The following is a 17892-nucleotide window of genomic DNA, read 5'->3' as shown; positions in this document are numbered from 1 at the left end:
GAAACAATTTGATTAGCAGATGTCCAGAGGCAACTTTCGGTTGACTGGGTTGGTGTGGAAAGGTAACCCGAGAGGTCGAAGGCTTTGCTGAAAGCTGATTGATGGGCCGGGGATAACGGTCTGTGGCAGCTGGTAATCCCATTGGCAGCAATGATAGTCAGACGTTTACACACACCATCTGGAGAGTACTGTGGAAACACCATTGCTAATACTCAGCAACCAACAGATTGCACATAACTACTTTGTAGAAGCCCTACAGAATTTGGTTAAAACAAAACAGACCAGCTGGGCTCGTTGCAAGCTTGTGAAATGTCAGCGAGTGCTCGCTACAGCAAACTCTGCAAATAAGATCTTTCTGCTTTCTTTCCGTGCAGCGGAGAAAGGCTTCATTGCCTCCAGGATTGTGACCCTGCTCTGATAAATGAGATAGCCTGGGTTGTCAACTCTTGCTGTGTTTTGTCCATCAGAGAAAACAGTGTTTAGTTCTTTGCAGCTTGCATTCACTGGGGTGGATTTGTAGGTTATTTTTAAAAGCATGGTGCGTGCTCTCTGTACATTCAACCTTATGTTCAATGTAGTACTCTTCAGGGCTAAAATCAGATGCTAGAACTCTGAAACAAGCAAACACTGAGAATGCTGGAGAAACTCAGCTGTTCCAGCAGCATTTGTGAAGAGAGTTGACATTTAGAGTTCAGTTTGACTCCAGGATTTCTGGGGGTGTATCCAGAGTTTCTGTAGTTGCAGTGGGGGAATGTTGGTGAGGAAGCAATTGCCTCAAAGTAGGACTAACAAAGGACTAACAATTTCTGTGGCACAGATTTCCCTTTTCCTAGAATTCCTTTGATGTGGGTGACCAAAACAGCTGCTCTGTGTCCAGTGAAAAGGAGAGCAGCTAGTCACATGCACCCAGAGACAAGATGTAAAATTGTCTACTTTTCAAGAAACTTGATGGGGAAATAAATTGTTGAGATCTGTATTTGTAATTCTGGTAGAAGCTGAAATATCATTCGCTGGAAAAGAAAATTTATTTAAAAGTGTGTGATTTTATTATCATAATAGAGAAATTGACATTGCACAAAAGGAGTGACCTTATAGAGGTTTACAAAACCGTGAGGGACATGGATAGGATAAATAGACAAGGTTGTTTCCCCTGGGGTCGGGGAGTCCAAAACTAGAGGGCACAGGTTTAGGGTGAGTGGGGAACAATTTAAAAGGGACCTAAGGGGAAACCTTTTCATGCAGAGGGTGGTGCGTGTTTGGAATGAGCTGCCAGAGGAAGTGGTGGAGGCTGGCACAATTACAACATTTAAAAGGCATCTGGATGGATGTATGAATAGGGAGGGTTTAGAGGGACATGGGCCAAGTGCTGGGAAATGGGACTGATTAGGTTAGGATATCTGGTCGGCGTGGACTAACAGGACTGAAGGGTCTGTTTCCGTGCTGTACATCTCTGAGTCTAAAATATTTTCTGTCAAAAAAATGGTTTTCAGCACTAGTTATAAATTCAGCAAGCTGTTTAAAAACCCTGTTACATCTCATTCAATAAGCTGTTTCAAGGATTTTGACAGATGGATGAAAAGCATAAAAACCCAATTTCTTGTCAATTCAGTAAGTTCTAATTAATTGCAACCTAGGAGACAGCAACAGCACACTCTATGGGTGAGCAGAGAAACACCGACAGCAACTTCTGTATTTCCACATTTAACTATGATTGTGCAGACTCTAGAAGTTGCTGTCAGTTTGAATGACATAATGATGCTAACACTTTTCATCAGGTCATTACTACTGCAAAATCCAGGTCCATGACTTTTGCTAGTATGTAAAAGAAATCTTGAAGGATTAGCAAGTGTTTTAAGAAGAGCAGATTATATGCGTTTCAGGACAACTGACAGAACATACCAATTATGGGCTTCACAACAAAAGCATTTCTGAAAAATATTGAAGGTTTTGTGAACGTAAATTGGTTGTTTGGTTTTTGATACTGCAAAAGTGGTACGCAGAGAGTGGTAAGGGCGTGGAATGCCCTACGTGCTAATGTAGTCAACTCAGCCACATTAGGGAGATTTAAACAAACCTTAGATAAGCACATGGATGATGATGGGATAGTGTAGGGGGACGAGTTGAGAAAAGTTCACAGGTCAGCGCAACATCGAGGGCTGAAGGGCCTGTTCTGCGCTGTATTGTTAAACAAAATAAACAAACAGAAAAGTGACTAGATTTCAAAAAAGCACTTAATTGACCATGAAATGATTTGGTATGTCCTGAGATCATGGAAGGCATTATATAAATGCAAGTTGTTTTTAGCAATGTTAACAATGCAGTATTCTATTTGCCATTCTAATCCTTTGATTTGTACAATGACCTTTTTCCACCCAGTAAATGACAGCAATGTTATATCTTATAGAGTGCCTGAGCACAAGGGAACTTGTAAACCATTGAAAGTTAGAAGGTTCAACAAACTTTCATATATTGCTTTATGAGGAATGATGATATTAAAATACAAACTAGAGTTAAAAAGTGCAATTCTTATTCTTCAGCTGCACTGTAGTCATGGGAAAAGGGTCACTTTCAACATAGGTTACAAAGAAAACACTCAGCTACATCTGGAACATAAGGAAAACATTAATGGGTTCATACATGCATTTTCCAAACAAAACTAATTTCTATCTAACAGTTGGTTTGATATTAACATTTCCTGTCCTAAGCTCCCAACTCCCTCATTGGTCTCAAGATCGAGCATTCTATAAATGTTCCAGTTACTCATCTGTCAAGTGAGTGTTAGGTACATCATCAGAGATAGAAAGACATTCAAATCTCCTGGTATAAACAGACCACCGTCCACTGGTCTTTGGTGGTCCTTTTGTTACATCTGGGGAAGCTTAACATAAAGCAGGTTTTCGATGCGATATTGCTGCTAAGTGGATGGTGATCTCTGAGAATTAAAAATCTACGGATAGTTCAGAGTCAAACAACTCAACTCAGTTTGCAGAATGGTTATGTATTTCCATGAGTAAGTAATGGAGCAGTAGGTGCCTGGTAACTATTATACATCACTGTCCTTTGTAAGGACCCTATGCTCATATTTTCCATTTGCAATAGAATAACATGCTTGTTCTAGTGTGGGGTTTATGTGCCTGTTTCTTTGAATGAATGAACTTTACTAGCCATATTCCCATGGTGTTGCAACATGGGCAGTGAAAAGAAACTGCAGTCCTCAAGCAATCAAGGTTAGAAGGCAACAGATAATAAGCACCAAGGAACACAGACGTAATTCAATTCCCATTCTTAAGTCCTACATTTTGCCCATATTTTGTAGAGTATTAGGTTAAAAATTATAACTGTTTGTGAAGCAGAGAAATTGGTATGATATGGTTTCATTGCAATACAGACAGGGGATCTGACAGATACATAACTGAGGTGTTACAGTGCCATCACTGTTGGGAGGGTGGATGTAATTACAGCACAGGGAATCTTATAGGAGTCTGAGTGATGTGAGCAGAATTGGACAAGAGGTTCTGCGAGACCTGTCTTGTTGGGAGCATCTTGCTCCGTCTTTTATACTTTTCATGTGGCTGGTTAATGGGGATTATTACTTGTTAAACATTTTATTAATTGTACAAATTGCTTGATTAATATTCAGGCTCCTGTCTTACCAAACATGCCGAACAAAGAGATGTGGAGAATTCTCGACATGGACGTCAGAGGCGGAGCAATCCTGGTGAATTTACCTCCCCACTGGTTCCATGTTGCTCAGCACCAAACAGTATCTCAGGGCACAATGCAGAGGCAGCAGCTGCACCCAGCCCTCACCCATGGGTATTGCATCCGACATTTGTCAACCCTTGTCACAACCTTCGTGGCATCTCCCTGATCCACTGGCAGCCCTCTTAAGAGGCACTGACCTGCATTGCAGGGGCAACTAGAGTGAGAAACCTGGCTGACAGCTTGAATCAGGCTGCATCTCAGGGGACTGCTCACTTGCTCGCTTGTTGCCTGTTCAGCAACAAGTGAGTAAATGGCAATGTATTACAGCAATCTCACACCTGCACCATGTGCCAGCAGTTTGTGTGGCAAACACACTGCATGTGCAGTTGAGCTGGTAGCCATGTCTCTCGGTCTGAGGGGAGTGGTCCACACTAACGTTCATGGAGGCGCCCATCATTCAGGAGGTCCTCACACTGTCTGGGAAGGACCAACCTCTGATAGCAGTCCACGGGATAGGCTATGGTCAGGTCTCCAGTGATTATATTTCCCTGCTCTATAGTCCAGGGAGTAGGTGACAACCAATCCTGTGAGATGACAGCACTGACACTTGGGGTTCTGGCTGCTGTGGTCAGGGAAATACATACAGCCATCAGTTAGGGGTCAGGGCATTTTCCATTCGGGACTGTCTGGTTCAGTCACTCAAGGAGGTGGACCATGGTCAGTCAACTAGGTCTGTCCATGGAAACATGGAGAGGGAGGTGGAACTGTGGAAATGGGAGGAAGAGCCAGCAATCCATTCATCATGGTCATCAAATAGCAGAGCACAGAAGAGACTATTAGACTATGTAGCTGCATCACCTCTTTCAACTGATCAATCTAGTTAGATCCACTCCTCTGCTCTACCTCCAAATCCCTAGAATTTTCCTCTCCTTCAACCATTTATTGAAGGCTACAGTTGGAACTACAAAGTGCATCTGCTATCATTTCCTAACTTCCTTTACTGTGACCAGACAAAAACCAGGACTTTGATCTACTCTTCAAGTTTATCTTAGTTATAATTTCAATCATGAATACCTTTATGTTTTCTCAATGTCTTGAACTGAATTGAATTGAATTTATTGTCACGTGTATCGAGGCACAGTGAAAAGCTTTGCCTTGCGAGCAATACAGGCAGATCACTTAGTTAAGTAGCATAGATGAGTAAATAATAGGTAAACAGCGGCAAAAACCAAAACACAGGTATAGGCGAATGCTAAGAGTTTGTGAGTCCATTTAGTATTCTAACAACAAGAGGGTAGAAACTGTTTCGAAACAGGCTCGTGCGTGTCTTCAAGCTTCTGTACCTTCTCCCTGATGGAGAAGTTGTAGAAAAGCATTGCCAGGGTGGGATGGATCTTTGAAAATGCTGGCGGCCCCTCCTTGACAGCGGGCCTGGTCGATGGATTCTATAGATGTGAGGTTGTCTTGTCCTTCAGGTTAATCACCCGGCTAAATACTGAGGCAAAAATGTTATTTTCTTATATCTGCAATCATTTTAAGTGAGCTTATTATGTGTGTCCTGAGTGGCCCTATTTCTATCCTGCATTTTGTTCCTTGTGTCTAAAGTACATTAAGGTCTCTTCTTACATTCTATTATTATTTAATTCTGCAGTTTTTCTTGGCTTTCTTGATTGTTTGGTTGCCCTCTTCCTTAACTTTTTGTATTCTCTTTTGTTATTCTCTCCTTGTCTCTACTTAGTGTGTGCCTTTTTTGAGCTTCGATTTTTTCTTATTTCTTTCATTGTTTGTTTAGCAAAAGTTTCTTTTCATTACTGAAATGCATTAATAAACATTGTGCTCCATCATTGTTCTGTTTTTCTTTATTAACCTAAGGATGTTACATATTCTGTAAAAATCTCAATTTTTTTCTGTGATTAGCTAACAACTGAAAAAAATTATCAGTTTGGTTTTGATGCCTTTACACAGAGGTTTGTGAAAACATGGGCTAGGCAGTTTGTGGGGTGGATAGCATCAGTGCATTCAAGACAGAGTTCAATAGCTTTATAGTAAAATAAAGTTTAGGCCTATAAGAGCTGAAAGTATGACTTTTGTTGAACTGCCAGATGCAGAAAAACCTTAATTCCTATGTTCAGAAAATTAATCAAATGTACCATGGCACGTTAAATATAATTATAATAATTGATTCATTTTCCCTGCTAGTTTAATGAAGAATGCCTTTTATGTTTCATTAATGTAGAACATTTTTACGAAGTTCAAAACATTGGTAGCTTTTTGAGAAGGTTTATTCTGTAATGTCACTATTTTGCAACCTTTAGTAGGCAACACATTGTCCTTTACCTCAAATTAAAATTGACTGCAGCATCAAGCTTTGTCAAGTAACAACTCCCATTTCATGTATATGCTTTTCTGAACTCATACTCTTTACCATGGTCAAAATCGATTAATCTTGACCTCACTACCTGACCTGTGTCATGCAGTATAAGGCACACCAACCGATATACAAATGGATAGTGTTATGATCCCGGCCAAAGTTCCTACTGGGGGAGTCAGACCCCAGATTGAAATCTGGCTTGAAAGATCTTTGTTTTTAAATCTGGTAGTCTTTTGCTTAAAGCATAGTATGCAATACTGCAGATTTGATTTTAACATGAAGATAAAATAGAAGAAACCAAACTGTTTACATGAAGCTCAATTGGCAGGAGTTTGAAACACACGATCAAACAAACTCCAATCTATCCCAATACAATCTCTTTCGAGTACTCAAATACCAGAGACTTCCCTCTCTATCACACCTCTAGCTTTGATTTGTCTGTTTCTTTTAATTTGCGTGTCTTGAGTGTTTGATAGCCTTTTCCTTGATTATTCATGTAACTGATCTTAGATTTTCTTAGCTTCAAATAATCCATCTAAGGTTCTAACCAAATACTTCTGGTCTGGAATTTTCAAACTAAACCTTTACCTTGAGGTAACTTATTTTCTAATAGTTCTGAACCAACTCCTTTCTCCAGGAAACTGTGCTTGCATCTGACTCCAGATAAATGCCCCCAAAGCTGTTCAATTTATGGGTTTTTCCAAAGCAAAAAATCAATTTTTGATTCTTCTAAACCAAAGCAATCTAATGTTTGCACCCTTGGATCATAAACTCTCTCAGTACAATAAAATTTCCATTACCACAGTACAACAGCCAGCACTAGCTCTCTGACACCCAGATAAAGACAAAATACAGCTGGAAAATACTGGAAATCTGAAACAATGCTGGAGAAATGCTAGATGATGAATGCTGGCAATGGATTGTGCCATTGCTTATGTACTGCCCTGGTAAGTGAGTAAAGGATAGTGGGTAAGGTCAGATACTCAGGTGGAGAACTTTGTCTGAGTCAATATCATTATGACACTTGACTTGAAACTACTGTCCACAGAATATCTCCATATTGTTTAGGGCTTGCCCTTCGACTGTGAGCTGGATCTATTCAAAGTGCCTGAATGGGTATCACCATTGTAAAACAAAATTTTGATAAAAACCAACAGCAAGTTTCATGTTTCATTTAATAGTCAGCTCTAGCACCTGTCATCTGCTGCAACCTTTAATATATTTGGATTTATTTCAGCTTAGTAACACTGAATACACTTGGGAGGGTACTGGGGCCATTGGTTTGATCTGTGATGCTTAACTCTCCAGCACGGAATCACTGAATCTTAGGTGAACAGCTCTACAGACTGTAATAACGAAGATCACTTATTTACATTTGCCATCAAAGAATGAAGAGTTTTGAAACTCTATCTCCCAACATGTTAGGTGAAATGTCAGCATTACATACAATAAAGTCAGCAATAGACTTTTGTCAAAAGATAAACTGGCATTTCTCAATGGAAATCATCGACTAGCCACATTTATGGCTACTACTTGCCTAACCAATTGTGACTCATGAACCAGGAGACCCAAGTCCCTCTGTAACTTGGAGATCTGTGATCTCTGTCCATTTAAGTAGTAAATTGCTTTCTGTTCTTGCTGCTAAGATAAGACAGGTTCACTTCTCCCACAATATACTTCATTTTCCACATTTTGCCCATTCACTTCATTTATCCTTATGTCATCTTCAGGATTTACTTTCCTATCCAATTTTGTATTGTCAGCAAATTTAGCAATCTATATTCAGTCCCTTTATCCAAGTCATAGATATAAATTGTTGAGGTCCAAATATTTATTTCTATGGCATACCACTTGTCAATGTTGTCAACCCAACAAAAAAATCAGTTTTGTGCCTGTTTCTATAAGTTTCCTATTCATCAATCCTCCATCCTTGCTAATCCCTCTAAACCATAAACTCCTATTTTGAGTAATAATCTTTTCAGATTATTTGTCCCCACCCGGACAGTCTGTGATTGAGGCAACTGGGGTGAATGTAGAAGCAGATGGTAGAGAAGGAAGGCATATTGTGATGTCTATGATTGTGATTCAGTATTGTCTGGTTGGTAATGGGGCAGATACTTCCAAAGCTACATATTTCTTGCCATCTTATCTATTGGTTAATGAATGAGACAGATGCACAGGCAAGTTTGCAAAGTTGATGACTGGGGCGCAAAGTGAGGATTGCATAAATTTTACATTCCGAGCTCCACCCCTGGTTGTGGCTACCTGAATGTTTCCATTGCTGCTGGGTGAGTTGTGCAGTCAGAGGTACCATCCTCCAGATGGTTGCCAAATTGAATTGCCATATTCTCAGATGCAAGCAATGCTGCAAGTCTGTGTTTATTGTTCATACCTAGCAGGGATCAACAATAATGAACCATTGTCTAGAGTCACACAAGGTATGAGTGGCAGTCTTTTCTGAAGATTGAATCTTACTTTGCAAACACCCCAGCCCTACCTTTTCTCGGATCTAGTTTTTCCTGATGGGCGACTTGCCTCCGATTTTTCAGGACTTGGCCCTTTTTGAATGTTTCAAAATCAGGGCTGTAAATCTCTGCAGCACTTGGGTTCCAGACACTAAGGTGCTGTGTCTAGAGCAGACAATATTGTTGAATTTTCTTCACTCCTTTCTGAACTGTTTCTGACACCTGCACCAAAAAATGAACTTGGATAACTTACTCGTTGTCTTCCACCAGTGTAGTTGTGGCCTCGTTTGGAATTCAATGGTAGTACGTAGAACCATAGAACCCCTACAGTGTGGAAGAAGGCCATTCGGCCCATCAAGTCCACACTGATCCTCCGAAAAGGATGCCATCCTCTACCCTATACCTATAACCCTGCTAATACACCTAGCCTGCACATCCCTGGAACCCAGACACTGTAGTCACTTGAGATTCTTGAGTCAGAGGGTTGTGGATTTATGTCCCACTTCAGAGATTCAAATACATCATCTAGGCCGTAAATTGTTTTAGTGTATTTGAAGTCATATATAAATATTTTATTTCCTTTCTCCTCCTTCCCCTCACAGACAGGTATCAACCCTGTACACGTTACCATGCTTTGATGTCACATTTTTAACCATAAGCAACCAGCAAGAAATAAGAGACATCGTAAGTATCTCCAGCTGTCAAGATAACACTGAAATAATATTTATGCACAATTGTGCACCAAATCATGACTTCCTGCCACTATCATTTGCTTCTCCATTTTGTATGGGATAGGTCTCTGAACTTCTCAAACAAAAAGAGGAACTGCTGGAGAAACTCAGCATTATCAACAGATGGAGAAACAGAATTTCAAATCCACAGTGATTTTTCACTTGCACTGTTAACTCTCTTTCTCTCGCTCTGGATTCTGTCAGACCTACTGAAATCCTCCAGTACTTTCTGTTTTTATTTCCAATTTCTAGCATCTGCAAAACTTTGCTTTTTGCTCTGAACTTCACCACCTGGGTCTGAACTGCCACTCAGCAGCAAAATTCGGACCGATAGACTGAGAAGTGAGTTGTGGTCACAGCACTGTTAGCACATGACAGCATTGCAAAATTATAATGTACTGTGTCACATACTGCCTGCTGTCATATTTCAAATGCTGCATGAACACTGGTTAACAGCGAAGGAGAGCTCTTTTTGCAGCGTAGCATGGATTGATCTGTTTGCTCAGCTCGAACGTCAGCATCATAGCATTGAAGGAAACTATCCCTAATGTTTTCAGGATTTAAAGTTGAAATCCCTAATGTTTCGGTTAAAAGGATTTATATCTGCATTTGGAGGACAGAAGCATACACAGAAGGTTATTTGAACAGGGGATTTCCAGGAAGAAAATGCTTCACACAAAAAATGCACTCAAACACTACACTGTGCAGTGTTTCCCTTGTTTTAATTTTCTAAAAGGTCCACCAAATAGAAACCATGTAGGAAACATATTCACAGGTGAAATAGTAAATGCACTCCTGTCTGCCAATGCATCGAAGCATCAGCAACATCTTTAACTCATTTAGATTTTATTTATTTTAAAAATTGCTTTCATATTAATCTCAACGCAATGAGCGTAAGTGCTAATTTGATACTTTAGCAGATGTCTACTCTTTGTAATTGAGTAACTGTGGACTTTAAAACCTGAAACACAACAAATGCTTCGTGGTGGGGAGGACAACAGCAGCTGTTGTGAAATGACAATAGCCTCTGTGTTGGTAAACTGATCTCAGGCTTTCAGATCATGGGAAAAGAATGTGAAGATTGAAGGGTAGAACTAGAGGGATCATGAACAGAAAATTAAATACTTATTCAGAAAGGTCAAACAGTACTGGAATTTACTTTAAGAAAAAGGAGTAATAGAGCATCATTTCAATGCTGAAGATTTTAAATTGAACAGAAAATCGTGGAAATTTAAAGAAAGATTTAAAAATCAATTGTTAATGGAATAAACTGACCAGCAGGGGTGAAGGGAACTCACCACTTCCCCTCTCTGTTCAGCAGTTGTCAGGAAACACCTGTATGTATTCTTCTCCAACATAGACCTCATGGTTTCACTCCCCACAGGAAACAACTGAGTTCAGGTGCTCCTTTTCAATAAGATTTGGGAGAAAGGCAGCCTGGAAGTGAAATGTAGGCCCTGAAGCTTCTCTGTTTCTCTTTGAGTCATAGAATTATAGAATCATATGATGCAGGAGAGAACCTTCGGCCCATTGAGAGTGCACCGACATGTGAGAAACTCCTGACTGTCAACCTAATCCCATTTACTAGCACTCGGCCCACAACGTCGAATGTTATGATGTGCCAAGTGCTCATCCAGGTACTCCTGAAAGGATATGAGGCAATATGCCTCTACCATCCTCACAGTGTATTCCAGATCATCATCATCTCCTGGATCAAACCGTTTTTCCTCACATTCCCACCCCCCTCAATACTACCCGCCCCTCACCTTGAATCTATGTCCCCTTGTGATTGACCCTTCAACTAAAGGGATGCTGTCAATCAAAAACAACAATAAAAATTGTTGGAAAAGCTCAGCAGGTCTGGCAGCATCTGTGGAGAGAAATCAGAGTTAACATTTTGAGGAAAAGTCTCTTGACCCAAATGTTAACTCTGATTTCTCTCCACAGATGTTGCCAGACCTGCTGAGCTTTTCCAGCAATTTCTATTTTTGTAGCCGAATGAATACTGTAGCTTCAAGAGTGGGTTAGAGGCTAGGAATACTGCGGCAAGTAACACACCTTCTGACTCCCCAGAGCTTGTCCATCATCTACGAGGCATAAGTCAGGGGTGTGATGGAACACTCCCCTCTTGCCTGGTTGAGTGCAGCTCCAACAACACTTAAAAAGCAGCCACTGATTGGCACCCCAACCACTCTTTTCATAGTGCATTCACTGCAGAAATGACACACAGTTTTAGTGATGTGTATTGTTCATGTGATGAATTGCAGAAACTCACAAAGACTTCTTTGACAGCACTTTCCAAATCTGTATTATCTACCCTTAGAAGGAATAAGGAAGCAGATACATGGGAACACCACCACCTGCAAATTCCTCTCTGAGCCACTCACCATCCTGACTTGGAAATATATTAATATTTCTTCAGTGTCGCTGGATCTGAGTCCTGAAACTCCCTCCCTAACAACATCATTGGAGTCCCTACTTGCCATGGACTGCTCTGGGATGGGCAATACATACTGACCCATCCAGCGACTTCCACATCCCATGAACTAATAAATGAAAATCCGAGAGTAACTGATTTTCTGACTAGTGTTTGCCAGAGAATTTATTAAATGGTCTCAGTAGTTTTGCTTAAAGCCATTTTCAGTGATTTTAAAATTGGATTGCTCCAAGGTGAAGGATTGGAAATTTCATTTAAGAATACCTACTTTTGGTGATTACGCCTATTCTCAGCTGGACCAGTGCATCAAGCAACATGTTTTATGGGAAGCAATAATAGATATGGATATGTTCTATTATCCTGCCTGATAGTCCTGGTTCAACGAGAATCTTACATTTATGGTTATGCAAATTCATTTGGACGGAATCCAATTTCAGGAGCACTTTGGACACAATGACCCAATTGCCCTGAAAGTGGAAATTCCACCCTGTTATGTGCCTGTGACTGGGAGATTAATTCCTTTTCCTTTATAAAATTGTTTCAGAGAATTCTCATGACACTGAAATTAACTTTCATTCTAGGAATTTTAAATCAATGTGACCAAGTTTTTGTGTCCTTCAGTAAACATACAGAGTTATGTTAAATTACATTTACTTGTGGAAAGCCATGAAGCATCTTGTAAATATTAATTAGATTGTAAGTGTTTTGCAATCCCAGAGTGCTTAATACTTGTCGAACTGCTTTAAAGCACAGTGATCTGTCATCTTTACTACCCCTGTCTCTATCACAAAATTCCACAACTCTGTACGATACTTTATCTCCCATTTCATATTTTGTTTTGTGTCTTTCCCTCTCCCTGTGCCCCCCCCCCCCTCCTCCTTGCTAAACTGAGAATCAGGATTTCATAAAAGAATATTTCTTTAAAAAAGTATGTGAAATAAATATTAAAATGTTTCTGAATTAACTAAGACTCATTCTGTGCTGTTACTGTGGGACTGTGGGAGGCATGCTACAAAGTATAGACTTGTGACATCTGAATTGTGTTGTGTAAGGTTTGGTGAAATCAACTTGATTTGTGTTTCAGTGACTGAAGTGTTTCTTTAATTGGGAATGTGGTTGACGCTGAAATTTTACAGCCACATTTTTTATGTCTGATGTAAATAACTGAGCAACAAGTCATGCAGTAGGGTCTTATTCTCTTGTTAGGGACAAGCAGTGAATATCAACAGAGGCCTGGGTGATAACACCAATGTGCCTCATTGTGTGAAATCGTCTTTGTCGGACATCAGTTTCTACTGAGGAATGGTAAGTAACTGGAATGGGGCCAATGCTTAGCTGGTTCAGGCAGATCAGAGGACAAAAGCAACTTTGAATGCTTTAAAGTGAGGACAGAGATCTCATAATCGAAAATCGAAAATGGGTAAAATACCCAATAGGTCAGACAGCGCCAGTGGGGAGAGAAACAGAGTTAAGACCAGGATTCTATTAACCAGTTGGCCCAGCTTGTTTTGTTTGTGTCTTGGTCACTTAGTACTCAGCTGAGAGGAGCCATTTTCTCCTTTCCACACCTTCATTTACACCTATTTTACATCACTATTCCTCTTTTACCCCAATCAGCAACCTCTTTGTCTTCTGCAGTGGGCACCAACGTCATCCATTCCTCTTGCTGTTCATCTGCCTCTGTCAAAAGTATCAAAAACAGCACTTTCCAACCCCGTTCAGTTTTGAGGATGAGTCACAATGGAATCATAGAATCCCAAGCAAGCCATTTGGCCCATCAAGTTCACACCGACCCTCCGAAGAGCACCCTACAGACCCACCCCCATCCTTATAACCCTGCATTTCCCATGGCCAATCCACCTAACCTGCACATCTTGGGCTGTGTAATGAAACTGGAGCACTCGATGGAAACCCATGAAGCCATGGGGAGAGTGGGTATCAAAACCGTGTCCCTGGCGCTGTGAAGCAGCAGTGCTAACCCCTGAGCAACCATACCGCCCTCAGTGTGAACTGTTTGTCTCCCTCCACATATGCTGCCAGACCCACTGGGTTTCTCCAGCACTTTCTTCAATATTTGTATCAATATTTGACGTATTCTAGATGTTTTACAGAGATACCAGTCAGCACATCCATTGATCTGATGTAGGATTCCCAGCTGCCTTGGGCTGCATGCATTTCCCAGTTAGTTTTACATTATTGCAACAATGACACTCCTCATGCTGCCCTCCTTCCTTGGATTCCAATCTGCTATTGAAACAGGATCCTCAAATCCCAAAATGACTGTTTGCACAAATAATTGTCCACTCTGAAAATTTGTACACCTGCAGCCCAGTTTAGGACAGGGTCTGTGTCACATTCCAAGGACTGATAGAAATTCCCCTCTGTCATAATTCCAACAGTGAAATTGGACTCCAGAAATTTCAGATTCATTGTCTCTGAGCTGCAGAGAATGGATAGACTCTAGACTTGATCCGCGGCCTGCTGTGAGTTAATTGATTTTAGCCAGGATGAATACATGCATCTTTATTGCCTCTGGATTGGGAAGGGGAATTCAGCCAGTGTTCCTGTTTGCGGTCTCCATTTATTAGACCCCAGCTGATTGTGTTAGTGAGTGGACTTGGAGACAGAATATGATCACAGTCCCTGCTGTGGTATATCCCGATAGACCAATAGGATTCACCATCAAGGTTTGTATAATCACCAACAGGAAAACTCTCCCAACAAGGTCATAACTGATGAGGACAGTGGGACAAAGTCACTCATAGTTGGAGACCTAGCTTCCGCAGTCACATATCAAAATGCAACATAGTCCGAATACTTAAACCTACAAACATTCCTATCAGATCACATGGCCCTCCACCACTTATGTTTAGAAGGTGCCTGGTTAACCTTCTCCTTCTCAATCACTGGGTCATCTTTTAATTAAAGCACTTTGATAACAATAAGTTAATTTGCATCTGCATTTTTTCCCAATGACTTCAGCTTTCTCAGCAAGTTAATATTGTGTGTGCTGGACAGTTTTGTGGGCAACACTTTTAAAACTGCTTTTCTTTCCTAACATATTCTTTCAAGGACTGACCATTCAAATATGCTTCCATAAGCTGCTGAATGCGAAGAATTGTATCTTATAGTGGCTCATGCCCATAGTTTCTCATTCTGCAGCACTAAGCTCATGAGAAGAAACTTTCTGCTGTCATGTTCCCATAGACAAACATTCAGTCACTAAAATGATTTATGGTTATACTCTTCATGTTTTTTTTCCCTTTAGACACACAATTAATTGCAAGAGTATTGATTTATATCAAATGGTTCTGGTACAGAATAATGAAACAAGCTGGGAAGCTTCCAGAAGCTTCCAGTGACATAATGTAGCTTTTTAGCAGCAAACTAATCTCATTGCTCTGTATGTTGGTTACATGAAACTGCTAATACAGTAAAGTATTGTTTAATCCTCATGGTGATTTTACAATGAGGTTCTCTATATTATGTCTGTCTTCCAACAGCATAGCCAACTTAAATGTAAAATTATATAAATGCCTTTGGTACCAACTGGAATGCACTGCCTGAAAGAGTCCTCTAAGCACAGTCAATAGTGACTTTAAAAAAGGAATTGTATATACACTAGAAAATTTTTTAAAATGTAGTGTATGGGAGAAAGAACAGGGAAGCAATCAAACAAGTATGGTGTACAATTCTTCTGTCCTGTAAGTTTTAACCAATCTTTAATCTCAGTCCTTTAAGCATTTCTGCTATTCTTGGGCAAGATGTGGGAAAAACAGCAAAAGGATCTTTTGCTGTAGTCTAGCTGGCAGTCTGCTATTGTGGATTGGCACTGTATTTAGCATGGGTATCATTATCAAGCATTACTGCCTTCCATTGCACTTAGAATTTCTGTCACTGGGTAGCTTGAAGAATGTAAGAGAGGAAAATTCGAAATATGTACAGCAGGACTGAGAATTTCCATGAACCTCTCCTGATTGTCCATTATAACTTCAGCAGAAATCTTGGAGAAATTACACAAAGGCTCATTTTTAGTCATTTATATTGCTTCCTGAAGAGTCCACTGAAGTTATGACAATAAATCGCAAAAAATGTCAAACAGAAATTTGAGGCATAAGTAAATGCAAAATAAAAGCAGAATGTAAAGACCGAAGGGATAGGTTCAGTTCGAGTGACTCAAATATTATAGGAATAAATAAAAGTGGAGTCCTGACAACTTTATTCCATCTACTTCAATAAGAAGATGATAAGGCTTCCTCCCATCAGTTGGTCATTTGCTAAAGTAATATTGTACCAAATATCTTGAGAGATATCACCAGAGACACCTCTAAAAAAAAATCCAGAAAATTTAGCAGCAGGATAATCACTCCAATATTAGTATTCTCTCTCAGGCTAACATCCTCAGCATTGGGACACTGGGTGGCTGCATTGGGTGGACCATGTTGTCCACATACCTGGTATGACTTCCAAATCCGTCATGGCAAGCAGTTGCCATGAGGATAGAGGAGATGCTTCAAGGTCATCACACAGCCTTCCTGAAGAAATGGAATGTCCCCATTAACCTCAGGCCTCCGGCCACCCGAACTGGAATAGTGACATCTTCAAAGATACTGAAGAGCATCTCTAACAGGTCTAGGTTGAGGTCAGGTGCCCAGATGGAAGAAGGGTGCAAACCTCACCCACTTCAGCAATGTTCACCTGGGGCAGGATTTGTTGATCTAGTATTGGATTCCTAACTCCGGAGTAAAGAAGGGTTGCCTAAGGAAAAGAAACAGATTGCCCACGTCACAGTGCAATAGTCGGTAAAATGATGCATTTTGGAGATTTAATGAAGGATAGCTTTATTGCTAAGGCCTTATATTCCAATAATGCAACACTGAAAGATAACCTGAGACATGACCTGCAAAATTACAAAGTCCTAAGGCACGATTTACAGAATTACACAGCCCTGAGACATATCTTACAAAACTATACAGTCCTGAGGCACAATGCTGTGTAAGTGTGCAATGGGAACACCACAGTGTTATCCATGGCAGTTTACCTCTGTATATCACTGCAATTTAAACACCTTATGTTTAAGTCTACAGTTATACAGTCACTTGTGTGTGAACATAAAGTGGCTTTATATGTACACCAATGCAAAAGCAGCACAACTCTAGTTTCAGATTATTATCTGACCACACAGCCTCACACTGATTTAAGTGGACTATTTACACCATCTCTTCAGGTTTATACAGGTCTTCCACTGGAGAAAGATCTGGAGAGCACCCACAGAAATTTGGGCTTATGATCACTGTAGTGCGGTAAACAGGGTGTCACCAGACCTTAGTTTAGGTGGCTGGATGACGAGTCCAGTGGGAGTACCCCCTTCTTGTTTAACCATATCTGGTATCTCCTGACCCATTACCTGAGCAGGACTGATGAGGGCAGAGCGTTGGATGTGATTTATATGGACTTCAGTAAGGAGTTCGACAAGGTTCTCCATGGGAGACTGGTGAGCAAGATTAGATCTCATGGAATACAGTGAGAACTCGCCATTTGGATACAGAACTGGCTCAAAGGTTAAAGACAGAGGTTGGTGGTGGAGAGTTGTTTTCCAGACTGGAGGCCTGTGGCCAGTGGAGTGCCACAAGGATTGGTGCTGGGTCCACAACTTTTCATCATTTATATAAATGATTTGGATATGAGCATAAGAGGTATAGTTAGTAAGTTTGCTGATGACACCAAAATTGGAGGTGTAGTTGACAGCAAAGAAGGTTACCTCAGATTACAACAAGATGTTGATCAAATGGGCCAATGGGCTGAGAAGTGGCAGATGGAGTTTAATTTAGATAAGCATGAGGTGCTGCATTTTGGGAAAGCAAATCTTAGCAGGACTTATGCATTTAATGATAAGGTCCTAGGGAGTGTTGCTGAACAAAGAGACCTTGGAGTGCAGGTTCATAGCTCCTTGAAAGTGGAGTCACAGGTAGATAGGATAGTGAAGGTGGTGTTTGGTATGCTTTCTTTATTGGTCAGAGTATTGAGTACAGGAGTTGGGAGGTCATGTTGCGGCTGTACAGGACATTGGTTTGGCCACTGTTGGAATATTGTGTGCAATTCTGGTCTCCTTCCTATTGGAAAGATGTTGTGAAACTTGAAAGGGTTCAGAAAAGATTTACAAGGATGTTGCCAGGGTTGGAG

The 17892-nt window shown here is 40.6% G+C and overlaps 1 protein-coding gene across 7 annotated transcripts in view; it reads left to right on the top strand.

The window, feature by feature from the left end:
- lhfpl2a (LHFPL tetraspan subfamily member 2a) overlaps positions 1 to 17892 on the top strand; it is a 173441-nt gene that overhangs the window by 88805 nt on the left and 66744 nt on the right. For 3 of the 7 annotated variants that reach the window (XM_043706969.2, XM_088000415.1, XM_088000427.1), the window contains one exon: positions 9144 to 9225. The exons of the other annotated variants lie outside the window; for them this stretch is intronic. The gene's annotated coding sequence lies outside the window, so the exon portion shown is untranslated. The remainder of the gene's footprint in view (positions 1 to 9143; positions 9226 to 17892) is intronic. 7 annotated transcript variants of the gene reach the window in all.

The sequence above is a fragment of the Chiloscyllium plagiosum genome, unplaced genomic scaffold (genome assembly GCF_037043375.1).
Source record: "Chiloscyllium plagiosum isolate Xiang-an unplaced genomic scaffold, Cpla_swu_hap1 HiC_scaffold_2, whole genome shotgun sequence".
Classification (NCBI taxonomy): Eukaryota; Metazoa; Chordata; class Chondrichthyes; order Orectolobiformes; family Hemiscylliidae; genus Chiloscyllium; species Chiloscyllium plagiosum.
This window is presented reverse-complemented; position numbering and strand designations above follow the sequence as displayed.